We start from the raw sequence: 15,502 nt of genomic DNA on the forward strand, positions 1-15,502 counted from the left end.
AACCCTAGAACCCCCTAACCCTTAACCCTAACCCTAACCCTGAGTAAAGAACATTCCTTAACCTTTACCATCACATGGAAGTGCCTAACCCCAAGCCCAACCCTTACCTTAACCTAATACCTAATTGTAACTTGAACCCTGGAACCAACTCTTAACCTTCAAACAGGCCTATGTGGAAGTGAGGACCGGCCAAAATGTCCTCACTTTGTCAAAATGTTTTGTGGTCCTCATTATGTATCATGTACAAGTTAACACACACACACACACACACATACACACACACGTAGCTAAGAGAAAAAAGAAAAAAATTCCTACACCTAAGATATAGAAAATAGATAGATGTCATGATTTTCTACCAAGTGATTTATCTAGAAAAAAGATATTTTGATTTCCAATCCCAATAGTCCAAAAAAATATTCTTCACCTCTTTTAAATAAAACACAATGTGATTTTCTCCCCTATTCAATGGGTTTTCTTTGGCTGACAACATAAAATAGAATTTGAGGTTTTGTACATCTAAAGAAAAAAACAGAATGAGCTTGTAACTGGCTACACATGATAGAAATATGATGTTGTATATTTTACCTTCATATATGTATGCTTTCAGAGATTCATGTCCACCTAGAGTGAAAGCTAAAATCCATAATTAGTTACAACTGAAGAAAAGACAATGCTCCAAGACAAACAGCTGTCTCTGATTGAGTTTCACACTGATGAATCTTCTGTCGAAAACGCAAGCAGCCAGTGACAGTTCATTCAGCAGCAGTAATGACAGTAGCTGCTGAGGAAATTGCACCTCTGAATCACCCGACTGAAACAGCACACAAACAGCTCGGAGCTACGGTGAAGCAGCTCGTTTGATTTCGCTACATTTTCAAAGAAAGGCTTGGCAACAGCATGTGTGAATCTTGCATCACGATCTACACTGCCAATAAATAACCTCTCAGCATATGCCACACATATTTCACAGTGTCTGAGTACCAGCAAAATATGTACGCTCCACACATCGTAAACAAAAAACAAAGTCCACAGCTTGTTGACTCACCAGAGGAATTGTAGCTGGAGTTATGGAGACAGGCAGAGCAGGAGGAGGACGACTGCCTTTTTTATAGGCTTTGCTCCGGGTGAAGGTAGCTCTGCTTCTGCGAGCACTGCTTAACAGCCCCCCCCCTATCGCTTTCTCTCCCCTGCTCTGCCTGCACCACCATTGTGCTCATGCCATCAGACACATGTGTCAACGTGGAGTGGTATCTGGCAAGAAAACCCCACAGGGCTGCCCTGTGAAGGCAGCAGAGCCGAGCAGGCATGTCCATTCAAATGTTGGAAAGAAGCCTATGGATTCTGTACTGTGCTGCACTGTCATATTGGGCAAGACTAAGGGTTTGTTAATTTATCAACGTGATTCTCTCTGTCTCTCTTCCCTATCTCTTTGGATCACCAATTTATCTGCTGGTTCATTGCTTCATCACAAAACCTGTAAGCTAACATTAGCAACAAACAGAGCATACAGAACATAAAACAACTAGAATTACCGCCTCATGGTGGTATGCCTCAGAAAACCCAGTTAAGTTGCACTTACAGTTTACATCTATGTCTGTGAAAACATGGATGCTTCACACACATCTTCCCCTCTGCAGCTCAAAGGATCTATACAATCAGTTTCAGGGTGGGCACTGAAGATTAGTGTCACCAATTCAGTATCTGATCAAATGTTTCCCCTTCTGTTCCTGAGATATGACATTGACTAATGGCCAGAGAAGGGTTCTTACATAACATTATGATGTTACAGTGAGGCTGACCTTTGGCCTTTTGGATATATAATGTCATCACATCGTCAAGTTATCCTATTAGAGATTTGTGTAAAATAATCATAATTATAATCATAATTAACATATGAATGTTTGAATTATGGCCAGAAGCATGTTTTGTTGGGTCACAGTGACCCTGACCTTTGACCAACAAAATCTATCAGTGATGAGTCCAAGTGGAAGTTTGTGTCAAATTTGAAGAAATTCCCTCAGGGACTACCATCGCCTTTGTGAATGTACAAACAGATGGACAACCCAAAAACATAATGCTTCTGAGCACCAGTCAAGTTTCTCTTACAGTTCAGATCCATGTCTGTGAAAACATGGATACTTTACACACATCTTCCCCCCGACAGCACAGATTTGAGGTGACAGTCAAAATTAGTGTCATCAGTTCAGCATCTGACCAAATATGTGGCCCGCCACGAGAAACCCAGCAACAAGTTGGCCCGGCACAAGTCGGAAAAAAAAGAATAAATCGGGTTTTTTTTAAAAAATGAGTGATTTTCGTTTTTTTGCAGAATGTGTAAGTTGAAATCATGAAGAAGCCATTCCATGTGTCAAATAACAGTATTGGTGGCCTTAAAACCATAAACTTTGTATTTGAATTTGAGTTGTTTTAGAGGAAATGCTGTGACCCTGGTTAGGGGTGCAGCGATAACAACAGTAAATTTGCATACTGGCTTTCTTTGGCTATTCACGTGCTTTTGTTCTTTTTTTGGCCAATCAGCTGAATCACATGGCTACTTATGCAGCCAGCTGCTCCTGCATAAGGAACTGCTATGAGGATTTAAACACTTCGTCAGCATTTCTGGATCTTTTATAACGTCTCTGCTCTCCATCATTCTGCTGAGAACCACGGTAATGATACGTGTTTGTGCATTTCGGTGAATGTTAACTCGTTTGTTGACGATTAGCAAGCTAGCAACACAGCCACACCAAACTACTTTAGCGTTTCGCTAACTTTTAGCAATATACTATAAACAATATACCCAAGACCTATGTTTAAAATTCTAACTGTTTAATATGTGTACTTTGACCGGATGGCCGATTGTGTATTTTTGAGTTTTAGGGAATTTACTGCGGATTAAATGTACGCACGCACACACAGAGGAACACAAAACACACGTTTGTATACAGAATAGTACACCCCCAATGATCAACTTTATTCAGGGGCTTTTTGTAACAAAAGCATTTCCATTTAAATAAAGTACATTCTGGTTCTGATTAGTCCACTAAAGTGCTTAAGGAAAATAACACTACATCAACATTAACTACATTGTTCAAACTACTACAACAGTTTCTGCCCTGCAAGCTAACAGATACCAGATGTCACTGAGAGCTAGACCAGTAGGGGGTAGGGCTTATCTACATGAGATGCAAATGAGCAGCATTGTGTTTCCTGGCACTTGAGAATTCAAAATTGTTCAGGCTGGATTTCTCAGAAAAGTAGTTTGAGGAGTGCCTGCATTCAAATGGCCACAACTTCTTCAAATATTTTCAGATTTCCATGTGTTAGACATCAAAGGTCAAACCACGTTGTCATTTGTGTCAAATTTTCAAAAATTCCCTCATGGTGCTCTGGAGATTTTGTGTTCACAAGAATGAGACAGATGCAAGGTCACACTGATTTTAGTTAAATTTGAAGAAATTCGGGACGTCGGTGGCTTAGTGGTAGAGCAGGCGCCCCATGTACAAGGCTGTTGCCGCAGCAGCCCGGGTTCGAGTCCAGCCGATGGCCCTTTGCTGCATGTCATCCCCTCTCTCTCACCCCCTTTCACACTTAATTGTCCTGTCCATTAAAGGCAAGAAATATCTTTTTTTTTGAAGAAGAAGAAATTCCATCAAGGCATTCGTCAGAAATCCTGTTCACGAGGATGGGATGAACATACGTACAATCAGATGCATGGGCAATCTGAAAACATAATATCTTTTTACGCAAGGTTTAACCACAGAGGTGGTAGATAAGAATAAGTACAGTACCTCATGTAAGACAAAAGTGTTCAAAAGGTGATAGTGACCTGACAGTAATAAAGGTCGCAAATGTCATAAAATTTTGTTTGGCTGCACACTGACCCAAGGGGATTTGAATGTGCGTTTCCTAGGATAGCGGAGGAATGACCTACCTTACTCTGCCTTACTGTGCCTCTGGCTGGCTTACCTGGACATTTTTACCCGAACCTTAACCAATGCCACTCCTCTTGCATGAAACCAAACCAACCCAAGCAACAAAGGCAAAGCATACTAGCTAATCAGAGGAAGAGTAAGGCAGATCATGCCTTTGCTTGTCTAGGAAGTGCAAATTTGCAAAGGGAACAGCTATAGATTGACTTGGCAACACACCGTGACAAAGCTGCTACTGTTACAATGCAAGAGCCAAGTCACACCTTACAGTCAGCAGGATTTGTGTTTGCTATATTCAGTACATCACTGGGAGTCCATGCAAACTAATTACAAGCAGCCTAGAGTTGAGTTATCCTGTCCTCTATGTGTTACATCATCAAAACTGATTTACATACAAAGAGGATTATGGGAGATTAAAATTGCAACTCAGGTATGAGGATTTGGGTGTTTTGTGATGTTGCTGTGCTGTACAGCTTCTCTTCTCTGTTCAAGTGGGAAACCAGCTGTGAAGCTTTGTACTTGTCTTCTCTCAAACATCTTCTCCAGCAGGAGAGATGTACAGTACATGCATGTGCTTTGATACCATTTCTTCTGATGTGTGTCCTGCCTAAGTGTCTTCAGTTGTTCAGAATTCTTTTCAGCTGTGAATGTCTACATCTTAAAGTCACATGATTCTTCCACTATAGGAGGCTTCCTTTATGCTGCACCAGTTCTCTGCCACTTAGCTGTTTCCAGAACAGATGTGGTAGGTGTAAGTCATTTCAAATTCAAAGAATGTATCATTCATTAAACATGTACACTGTTTGCTTTGAGCTGAAACCTTACAAACAAGAAAAAAGGGTAACCCGCTGTGGCTGCACAAATTGTTAGATCACAGAGACTGCTGTTGAAATGAAGGCTGAACATTAACTCTCTTTTAAGTGACTTTTGTTGAGTGTTGAGTGTTTTACTACTGTCTGACACAGTACCAAAGGCTTTTCTCCACTGTAAAATTCAGAGGAAGCTTTGACTGTGATCAAAGCAATCCCATCTGAGAACAGTTATATCATCTCATTCTGCTGACTTGCTGTAAGCAGCGTTTATTGCAGTCCTGCTCTAGACTCCAGTGTGGGACCCTTTCTCTCATACCCCTTTTCCACTCAATCAGCTCTGGCACCAGTTGCATAATAACACCTTAAGTTTACTCAGTAAGTATGACACTTAAGGTTTAATTTCTTCTTAGCTGAGGGACATACACAGTTGCACAAAATCCCTTAAAGGTTTCCTAAGTTAAGGAAAATGTTAAGTAACTTATTGCATTGAAAGAGATTTTACATTGGTACAAGAGTCCATGGAGAGTGTTTGTTTGGTTGGACTCATGCTTGTGATGCATGTTATCATCTCACAAAGTTGGCTTTTAGTTAGACAGTGAAAAAATGGCAGAAGAAGGAAGGACAAGAAAAGGAGGAGCAAAAAAATATACCTCTGAAGAAGTCATAGAAAGCATATCCGACAAATAATGCAAAGAAGAAACCACAACAAAAATTAATTCAGTCACATCCATGGTGTAAAATCAAAAGCACATCCACTGGGTTCTCTTGGTCGCAGAACAATATTCTTGGGGCGTGTTAGGTTTTTTTTCATTCATCATGTTTTTTTTTTAGGGTTTTTTTGTCTACTGTCTCAGGATTCCTTAAGTGTAAGACCAAGACAAGGAGACAACCATAAATACTCGAATGAACATTTTAAGGAAACCTTGAGAAGATTAAAGGGTGTTTTGTGCCACCGGTTTTATTATGAAGAAACCTTAAGTAGGACTTTAAGAAAAATCTTAACTTAAGATGTTTTGTGCAACTGGCCCCTGGTACTTAAACTCATTCTGTTCAGAATTCTTGGAACCTTGGTGCCATCTAGTAAAACAGCTTGGGTTTCCACCAATTTTGGTTCCAGCTGAGAACCAAATTTTCAGGTTCTGAACCAATTTATTTTGAATCAAAATGCTCGGAACAGTTTTGGATGCAGAAGCGAGAATGGAACCGGTTTCATATTGGTGAAAAACTAAAACAACAGGATGATAATACAAAATTTATTGGGAGGAAATTGTTCTAAAAGAAAGAAAGAAAAATAAAAGTGGAAAACTCTAAGTAATTCAGTGGTAGGAGCTGGGGAGTTTTGAGTTTAAAGAACACTCATGAAAAAAGAAATGCATTAAGAGATCAAGGTTCCTGAAAAATTACTTGATAATAAGATTTTTTTTGGTCATGACAGTACCAAAATTCAAGCTCCTCTCAGTAATACATGAGAGAGGACTAATGCCAGAAAACCAGATATGGTGGATGTGGATGTCACGGACAGTTCCAGATTCCATAATGAACATCACCACAATGACTACGTGTACCAACCTGGTCTCACTCCGCAGTCATCAAATACTGGCACTTGGTCAGTGACTCCCAGCATCAAACACAGACAAAAAAGCCATCCTTTCATTTCGGCATGATACATGGCCGGTCACCACTATTTGTACTGGTGCCCAGCGGCATCTGGAAAACACTGTCAGGCAACAACGTAAGTAAAGGGTGTGACAGTTCACGTAGGTCGGGCGGGAGAGGTGTCGGATGGGTCCAACAACCACCGACTTTCACTCAGGAGGCCAGTGTTCACCTTCAATAAGAATTTAAAGTAAAACCCTGTTTTTTCCTAAACCCAACCACGTGCGTGTGTTGGCTAAATGAAAAGAATAAATAAAATGGCAATTTGCCGTGCTGTACGGACTTCGTGCATTTATTTTGAAATAGTCTGTAGGCAAACTGTACATTTCCAGTGACAACAATGCATGTAACAGGCTGAAGTTGATACAGTGTCCCGGAATGTCCACAACGAAGGCACCCAGGTTACCTTGCAGTGTGGCTTAACATGTTGTTTATCACGTCACAGTAGAGAAAAATGGAACAACTGGAGCCGCCTGTCATTTTGCTTCTTTGCATCGAAATGATTTTTTTCCCAGTTTCCTACCAGTAGTGGACTTGGACTTCACGCAGCCTCCCTCTTTCATCCCTTCAACCACCTTCCTGTAAAGGTCAGTGTTGTTATATTTGAGCATATACAAAAACCTGTTGATATCCAAGGCTTTCATAATGTTTAAAAGTAGGTTTGTTTCCCCTTCCCCCCAAGATGTGGGCTTTACTTTTTGGCATGCATCTCTACATCAGCCTTGCAAACTGTTGGCCAGTTGGTTTGTGGTCAGTGTCTACATGACAATGTAGACTGTAGCTGACTGTAAACGGACAAGAGGCTGTGTTTAGCAAACTGTGTTAAAAACCCCACTTGAGATTCTAAATGTGCTGTACATGTTACTTACAATCTGGTAAGCACAGCCACTTTACACAATGACTGGCCAGGTATGTGGAGGTGTGAATGTAGGCAGGGTATGAATACAGAGTCATTTTATCGTTTTGTACAAATCTACCTCTGTCACTTTTCATGTATAAAGTAAAGCCAAGTGCAATAATATGCAGGCCTTTAAGGAGAAACTGTGTGAGAATGCAGAGTAAGGTTACTCAAAAAATGTCAGGCATTGCTTCAGATGCAATTTTTTGGCTTTACTTGAAAGAAACAGCCTCGCAGCTGTATACCTCCATGAACCGGGCAAGTTGCTGTTGCGGTTTACATCCATGTCTTCCCAGATTCATAGCCGTGACAGTAAACTAGGACTGCTTGATTATGGAAAAAATCATAATCACGATTATTTTGGTCAAAATTGAAATCACGATTATGCAAACAATTATGCAGCGCACGTGATGACTTATATTGGTGGTCATGCATTTTCAATTCTCTTCTGCTCTCTGTATTATGCATGGTGGAGTTGCACGTTGTTTTTAAAATCTTCCGCCATCACCTGCCCCTTGCATTATTTGTAGTTCACCTACTTGACTGAAAATCGTTTACCCTCGATTTCATTAATTTTGAAAGTGTTTGACTTCAAAATCGTAATCGCGATCACCAGACGATTAATTGCACAGCCTTACAATAGACAATACTTTTAATATAGGCTAGATGTTGCTGCTAAGATACTACAGATTGTGTGAGATGGATACTTTGCAAACATCTTCAACCCGGAAGCACAGAATATCTATACAATCAGCCCAGTTTCAAGATTAGTCTCACCAATTCAGTGTCTGACCCAAACTCTCCCCTTCTGTTCCTAAGTCCTGAGACTGAATAATGGCCAAAACAGTGTTCTTATGGGACATATTCATTGTATCTGGTATGCAATGACAATCAAGACTTTTATTATATTATATCACAAAACTGTGTGTACTGGCAAAGGCAGTAACATGCATATGCATTCTTTATGTCAGATTTATAACACTCCACATATACATATGGCTGATTCTCTTATAAATCTCAATCATTGTGGAGCTGGGGACATGTGCACAAGCCTCATTTCTGGTAATGGCTGTAAAACTGCCTTGAACATCAGTTTACATATTGATACTTGTGCCCACTCTGACACCTACCACTAGCTATCAGTGAGAAATATAACAAAGAAGAAGTGCAGTTTCACAGACTGTGTCACATTAGCGAGGTTCTCCAGCAGAGCAGCTGTCATTAAACATGGTTGTGATGTGTGTAGCATCTGTACAACTAATTCATCACGTCTATAAAGACCATCATGGCAGTAAGATCTCAATCACCATTATAATAAAATGTCAGAGGGATGATCAGCGATTCAAAGCACTTGTTGAAACAGACTTTACAAAGTGCTGCACAAGTCAGGATCAAATTAAACAATGACTAACAGGGAGATGGTGGCTCATATGTACATTTCTAAAAAAAATATATGAAATTCATAATTCATAAACAATAAAAATTAAGTTTATTGATGCACCTGGGATTGACATTTTACAAAACATTGGGTTAAATGCAAATTTATTAACACAATCAGTGATACTGGCAAACAACCTAAAAAAAATCAAACATCTTTTAACTTGTATTCAGTCTTTTCCTCATCATATAAGCCAAAGCTATCTCAGCTAAAACTGCATGCATACCTCGGACCTTTCCCAAACCAAGATTGTATCAAAGATAAAATATATCCTTCTCTAGTCTTTAGACGACTGAACAGTCGTGTTCATTTGATTGTAGTGCTGTATATTTACAACAACTGTTACAACAACCAAGCAACAAGACAAGACAAGACGAAAAGAAAAGAGACGAAAAGAAAAAAAAAGAAAAAAATTGCTACCATGCTACCAAAGCATCTTAGGAGTAAGTTTTATTTCTTTTTATTTATTAATAGTTTATGTATATCAGTTTATTAAATTATTTATTTCTTATTTATTTCAAAAATATAATAAACAAAAATTCAGGTAAACAATAGCAGCACATACAGATTAAATATAAGTGCTACAAATACATATGAAAAATGATAAAATGGAGTTAACCTGTATTTTTCTCTGTGGTTATGAAAAGTTACGATTGTACCTTTTTCCACTGCAGAGAGGGAAGTTTGTCCCAAGGCTTGCTACTATGTTTATCCCCTACACCTTGATGAAGGGTGCATCATTCAGCTGTGGAGGTGACTTCAAACGGAGTTACACTCTACAACAGAATGGGGGTAGGGTCCAGTTTTGGAAAGGCCCCTAGTCTGAAGCCTGCATGACGTGAGCACTCTCTCACAGCAAATTCTTCCTTCATAAATACCAGTTAATGGGGGTGACCAGCAGCTCACCTGGTACAGCAGGCACCTCATGTACTAAAGTGCCCATGCCACAACCAAAACTAGATTTTACTCGTGGACAGCTGCAGGCTACAAAGAAGTAATGAAGTTTGTGGATGGATATGTGGTGGATAAAATGTTGCTCTACACGTGATTCTCTGTCTTTCAGGCAGAGCCTTTGGGAAATATGGTCCCAGACAACTATAGACCCCCAGGTTAAAAAAAAGAAAAAAAAAAAAAAAGGGAAAAAAAATCATTTGCAAGTGAACTATCCTTAGCAACTCACTCCATCCATCCATCCATCTTCTAACCGCTTTATCCTGTTGAGGGTCGCGGGGGGGCTAGAGCCTATCCCAGCTGACGATTAATGAGTAATACAACATTTTTAAAATTTACCTCATTCACCCCTTGACTTTGTCCTCGCAGATGCTCCACTCACCCCCTCCATTTGAAAAACTGACTGGATTTACATGAATCTCACACAAATTACCTATTTTGTATTCAAAAGAGTGATTTTCACCAAAAGCTGACAAATAGACAGCCTGTCACTCAAAGTGTCCCACCCTTAATTATGCATAACTTTAAGCCTTAATAAAATGTAAACAGGCGAGTCATAATAATAATAAATCACCCTCTGTACATTTGTCATGAAGGACTTAATTAGCCACAGATATCAAAACAGTTATGTGTACATGGCTCTAAACATGTTTTTTTCTGCTGTAAAGTTGGGCATTTTAACATGAGGGTCTATGGGGATTGACCGGTTTCTGGTTTTAAGACACTTAGAACGGGTTTTTATCCTTTTTTGGTTAAAGTGAAGGGAAGAACTGAAGAGTCATTTCAGTTCATTAACTGGCCTGCAGACATCAATAGCAGCAACAAAACGGTTTTGAATTTGACCTCAGTTGAAGCATTTCTCAACAGGTGTTTTGAAAACCTCAAATGGCTTGATTGCTTTGACAAATAAATCCCAACACAAAGTTATACTAACTAACTTTTTCCAGGGCTTTCTACCCTATCACAAGCCTTCATTAGAGATTATCCTGCATACCTGCAATGAAGACTGTGTAATACAGTTAAGGCTAGTAAATGGACCTTGAGTTGTGACTGTTGTTTTAATGCATAAACATTCCTGCTGCTCTGTTATTAAACAGTTGTGGAATTAAGATCCATTGATTTAGTTACTTTATATGGCATCCTGTGGTGTTAGTTTCAAAGGTTAATCTAATGCAAAGCAGTGGTCAGAATGCTTTATGAACACGCAGCAATAATAACAGACCTGGAAGACAGAGCATAGGAGGAAAAGCACATACAGGACACACTAAAAACATGCCAGTATCCACAATGGGCAATAGAAAAAGGTGCAGGACAGGTAAAGAAGAAAGAAACCACACAGTGGGAGAAAAAGAAGCACACAAACAAAACAGAATACAGAGGAGTGGTGACGCTACCGTACGTCAGAGGGGTCACCGAACACATTCAAAGAACAATGAGGAAATACAACATAAACACACTGGTCAAACCACACACAAAACTATGGCAAATTCTGGTACACCCAAAGGACAAGATCGAACAAAACAATAAATGCAATGCCATATACGAGATACCATGCCAATCATGTAGTTAAAGATACATCGGGGAGACAGGGAGGAGCTTCAGCACACGTAAAAAAGAACATCAAAATGAATGCGATAAGGAGACGAAAATAAGACAAACAAGATCAATAAAACAAAAGGCATAGCAAGAAACCTACAAATCAGCCATAACAGATCACTGCAAAAGGGAAACCATCTTATAGACAAGGCCAGAGTCATACACACCGAGGACAACAAACACCGGCGATGGCTCAGGGAGGCTATTGAAATAAGGAAGTAGGGCCCAGTGACGATGAACAAGGACGAGGGGGCATACATGCTCTCCCACACCTGGAGCAGCGTCCTGGAGAGGTGGCAGATGGACAGCAGGTGGCGTGATCGTCCTGTCAGAACTGACAGGACGGTCACGCCTCCCTAATATCAGCTGATTGACAGATCAGCTGATAAAGACGTGTCACAACCACCACCAAGTGACACTTCTGAGGAAGGTGAAAGGTTCCACAGAAACATGTCAAGGTATGTAACATCCTAGCATGTCTGAGATAAAAGAACAACTAAAGTCATTAATGAAAAGCAAGTTCTGGCCAACAAGAAACAGTGTTTGGGTATACCGAGCGAGACGAAGACACTTGGAAAACAAGAAGTAAAATACCTTTTCCTGCATCCTTGAAATGGTAAATATCTTCAAGGGCATGCCAAGCAAAGCTAAGGTACATTAATATTAAAAAAAATCTTTTCGTGTTTGGACACATTTATGCTAAATAAAGAGCTGATCTGGTTTGGTCACTAAGTAGAGAGTAAACAGAGAAATAAGAGAAACCTACTCTGATAGGTGAACTAGCTTCTACAAGCTTCTGTCAGTGTGAGAATAGCCTCTCATTGGTACATAGCCCACTGAAAAGATCTGCTGTGTTTCTGCAACATTCATTCATCCATCACCACTTTGGCTTATAAAATATATTAGGAATCGACTGAGAGAGACAGAAAATGAGAGGAGGTAAGCACAATGTGTGTTGGAGAGGTATCCATTGCAATGTGCTGCGACCAAAATAGTCTGATATTTGGGATGAGTAATGTCATGTTTTTCTCTTTCCATTTCTTGAAGATGGCAGCGAAAGGCCAGCTCTTGAGAAGCTGTTCCATCGATGAAAGTTGCACTTGGGGGTTAAGGGGTTGGTCTAATGTAATGACTTTGAGCCTCTGAAAGTGTACTATGCACTTAGGCTACAGTGCTACAGAGGAGAGACCACATGTGGTGCATTAAGAAAAAAGGCGAGAGCCGGCATTCAGCAGTGGGAGGAAATGGCAGGTCAAGGGGACATCAAGAGTAAAAACACATTAGCTGGGATACTGCAGTTTGAATGTGCATGATGACAAGGAAGGCTTGTGTTTGTGTGTCGGGGCAGATATGGCACAGGGACATTCTTACATACACAGACACAAACACACTTACTGTTGTTGGACAGTAGGCAGGGCTTTATTTTTTATGCTCTGTAGTTTCCAGTGGAGAGTTAATCTTACAAAGCTAGCTTATGGTACCATTAAATGGCATGACGAAAATGGTGACCTCAATTGCCAACTCTTGAAAACTTTGTGAACATGTGAAAATTTGTGTGACCTAATGCTATGTCAAGTCTGTTACAAATTCAAATTTAGTGGATAATTCAGGGGAAATGTGACAACAGCTGCAATTTTCTGGGATGAAAATCAGAAGCCAACAGCACAGCAGTTGTTACATTTTCCAGGACTGCAACTAATGCTTATTTTCATCAATTAAACTGCGGAATTTTTAAAAATTATTATTATCATTTGTGAAACAGTGAAAAATATCATCAAAACCAGGATTACTGCCTTGCGGTTGTATGCCTCTGCTCACTAGGCAAGTTGCAGTTACAGTTTACATCTGTGAAAACATGGATGCTTCACATATATCTTGCGTGGCAGCACAGATGATCTATGCAATCAGCAGTTTCAATATTAGTGTCACCAATTCAGTATCTGACCAAAAGTCTCCCCTTCTGTTCCTGAGATATGATGTTGATTAATGGCCAGAAGCTGTTTTTTGCAGAACCTTATGATGTCACAATGAAGTTGACCTTTAACCTTTTGGATATACAATGTCATCACGTCATCATTTTATACTATTAAGGATTTGTGTAAAATAGTCATAATTCATAATAATCATAACGTGAATTCTTGAATAATGGCCAAAAACATGTTTTATGGGTCACAGTGACCCAAGGTGTTCTTGAGATAGTGTTTTTGTAAGAATGAAACAGACGGAAGATCCCAGTTATCTTGACCTTTGGCCTGTGAACACTTTAATCTAATCAGTTCATTCTCGAGTCCAAGTTGTGCCAAATTAGGAAAAAAAAAAAAAAAAAAATCTCTCAATTGCCAGTGTTGGAGAGTAGTGAACTACATGTATTCAAACTAGTACTGCATCTACAATTTGAAGTAGCTTGTTAGTAGTTCAACAACATTCATATTTAGGAGGGGAATCAATTTATTGACCAAAGTATGTCAGACCCCACTACAATAGGGGCAATATGCCCCCTTTCAGCTTGTTAGTATTGGACCTTTTTCTGGTTGACCTATTACTTCACAGACCAAACAACTGATAAACAAGTTAGCTACGGGTAGCTAAAGGCAAAGTGATACCATGGTGGACAACTTTACAGCTCTGTACACTTTGTCTGTCCAAAAAATGCACAGCACTGGATTTGGATTACAACCTGTTGTTACCAGCATCTTCTTCTGTTACACATTTAATGCTATTCGACTTTCGAGCATGTGCAGAGCACCTGGATCAGTTTGGGTCCGATTGACTGTATACATGCAGGACTAATTTGACTCCCAATCACATTATCTAGGTGTGTTAGTCCGACTTTGAGAAATTCAACTTAGTACGATTTCAGTTGAACTAACATGGTAACATTCTTAGAAAAACATTACTGGTAGAAAAATCAATATGGGTTCAGAACAAAAAGATCATCATCATTAGCAATAACAGAAGCAATAGGGGCGTTGTTGGATTAGTGGTAGAGCAGGCACCCCATGTACAAGACTGTTGCTGCAGCGGCCCGGGTTCGAATCTAGCCTGTGACCCTTTGCTGCATGTCATCCCTCCTCTCTCTCCCCCCTTCACGCTTACCTGTCCTGTCCATTAAAGGCAAAATGGCCCAAAAAATATCTTTAATAAAAAAAATTAATAGAAGCAATAGAGGAAATTACAAGTGCCACTGATCGGAAGAAATTTGCAGTTGAGGTATTCATTGATTTTAAAAAAAAGCATTTGACACAATCAACCATGAAATACTAACAAATGAACTACAAAGATATGGAATTCGGGAAATAGCACCGGATTGGGTTAAAAGTTATCTGAGTGGGAGACAGCAGTTTGTAAAGCTGGGAAACTGTTCCTCAAAGTGTTTACTTTACTTGTGGTGTCCCCCAGGGGTCAGTGTTGGGCCCCAAATTCTTCATTTTATATATTGATGATATCTGTAAGGTTTCACAGTTAATGAAATTAATTTTGTTTGCCAATGACACTAATATTTTTTGTGCTGGGGATAATATGAAACAATTATAGGAGGACATCACTACTGAAATGTACAAACTAACAATATGGTTCAACACAAACAGCTTATCTTCAAATTTCACAAAGACAAAAATAACGTTATTTAGCAACTGTAAAACGAACACACAAGTACAAATAAGAGTAGACGGAGTAGAAATTGAAAGACTTCATGAAATAAAATTTCTAGGGGTAAACACAGATGACAGAATCACCTGGAAATCACAAATCAAACATGTTCAAACAAAAATCTCAAGAAGCATTACAATAATAAATACAGTAAAGAAGGTTTTGGACCAGAAATCACTCCACACTCTATACTGTTCACTAATCTCACCTTACTTACAGGGCAATGGGGCATGGGGCAATAACTACAAAACTTCATTATCATCATTAACAATTCTACAAAAGCGAGCAATATGAATAATTCATAATGTCAGGTACCAGGAGCACACAAACTCATTATTTTTACAGTCCAAAATACTTGTGTGAAAATAGGATCTGCACACTTGGATCAATGCAAATATCTTTAAGTAACCAAGCTTTTGGTCAGAGGACCTTCATCAGGGTGACAATCAGCACATGAGTACAATGAACAGTCTTATGTGATTCATCAAGGCAATCAGCCACACCTGTGCTGCACCACTCCTGCTCAGATGGGAGATGTAGTTCAAAAGCAGAGTGTGTAGTCCTCTCTGCA

At 39.6% G+C, this 15,502-nt stretch overlaps 1 protein-coding gene across 9 annotated transcripts in view; it reads right to left on the reverse strand.

Annotated features, from left to right (window-relative positions):
- The window catches only part of LOC125882978 (pleckstrin homology domain-containing family A member 5-like), a 603,488-nt gene that overhangs the window by 324,736 nt on the left and 263,250 nt on the right, over nt 1-15,502 (reverse strand). Inside the window, exon 1 of one of the 9 annotated variants that reach the window (XM_049567040.1) lies at nt 1,046-1,111. The exons of the other annotated variants lie outside the window; for them this stretch is intronic. The gene's annotated coding sequence lies outside the window, so the exon portion shown is untranslated. Of the gene's footprint in view, nt 1-1,045; nt 1,112-15,502 lie in introns of those variants that run through there. 9 annotated transcript variants of the gene reach the window in all.

Source organism: Epinephelus fuscoguttatus, linkage group LG22, assembly GCF_011397635.1.
Source record: "Epinephelus fuscoguttatus linkage group LG22, E.fuscoguttatus.final_Chr_v1".
NCBI classification, from domain to species: Eukaryota; Metazoa; Chordata; class Actinopteri; order Perciformes; family Serranidae; genus Epinephelus; species Epinephelus fuscoguttatus.